This window comes from Megachile rotundata, chromosome 7 (genome assembly GCF_050947335.1).
Source record: "Megachile rotundata isolate GNS110a chromosome 7, iyMegRotu1, whole genome shotgun sequence".
Taxonomy (NCBI): domain Eukaryota; kingdom Metazoa; phylum Arthropoda; class Insecta; order Hymenoptera; family Megachilidae; genus Megachile; species Megachile rotundata.
In genome coordinates this window covers 6,482,205-6,483,390 of record NC_134989.1, presented here as the reverse complement: position 1 = coordinate 6,483,390, position 1,186 = coordinate 6,482,205, and the positions used below count along the sequence as shown (strand labels likewise).

The 1,186-nt window shown below is 30.1% G+C and overlaps 1 non-coding gene across 1 annotated transcript; it reads left to right on the top strand.

Annotated features, from left to right (window-relative positions):
- The first annotated feature begins 200 nt into the window (after positions 1-200).
- On the top strand, positions 201-282 carry TRNAS-CGA (transfer RNA serine (anticodon CGA)). The gene has a single exon. It is a non-coding gene; the product is annotated as a tRNA-Ser (tRNA).
- The last annotated feature ends 904 nt before the right edge of the window (positions 283-1,186 follow it).

Sequence of the window (1,186 nt, the reverse complement as noted above, 5' to 3'; positions counted from 1 at the left end):
ACGCAGTAAATATGTTTTATAAAATATATAGAAGGGGTTGTTTTTACTCTTCAGTTTTGATATAATTACAAATAACAAGAATTAAATTGTATCAGATTAGCAGTCAGAACGATAATGCAGTAAATTTCGATTGTAAGGTATGCAGAAGGGGTTGGTTTCAGTAGTTCACCTCCAGTTTGCAACGAACCTACAAGGGGTGAGCAGCCGTGGCCGAGTGGTTAAGGCGTCTGACTCGAAATCAGATTCCCTCTGGGAGCGTAGGTTCGAATCCTACCGGCTGCGAACATTTTTTTCCACCCCGTCATCCTCCAATTTATCCAAACATCCAATTTTTTATATTTATATCATTATGTCTACCTGTCACAACATAAAATTTCAACAGTAATTATTTATTTTTAGTAAAATTTAATATTTTGGTGATATAATGCAAGGGGTGGAAAATAATTAACACTTTAATTACTATGTTCTGGAAGACGTATCAATTTTTGAATAAGGCAAATCCATTTAGACAGGTAAGAATTATTCAAAAATATTTTTTATCAACATTTGCAGATTTGTTATTAAATAATAATTATTGTTGGTTTCTTATAATTATTCGTATAAAATAAATATTCTCAAATTATTCATGAAAATTACGTTTCATCTGATGTCCTCTTTATTGACGGTACTTAATCATTACAATTTATTATTGTAATCATTATAATATTTTTATAATAATTTGTTATTGTATTTATAGTAATAATTGCCCTTATATCTGGTCATGAATAAAACGTAACAAAACAATTTGTAAAATTGTGACAAATAACAAATTTATAAAAAATCCTACGAACGAATTTGTAAGCTGCATTAATTATATAGTTAACTGCATTAACAGTAAAAATTAACAACAACAAACTAATAAATTTTATAACGATCTACGTAAGCATTTCTGTTTTACCTGATTTATGTGTTAATCACTAAGATTCTCAAATTTTTCATAATAATCCTTCAATTATGAACACGTTTCTTATTTGTTGTTTATTTTACTCGGTCCATTAAACTTTCCCCCAGTTTCGGTAAAACACCATTCTTGTTTCTCCAACTCCGACTTGTAATTTATGGCACTGGAAATTTTCGTTTTATGACAAGATGGCGACGCAGGGAAAACGTGTTCTACCGATCGCGAGAATCGAACTAACGCCATTAA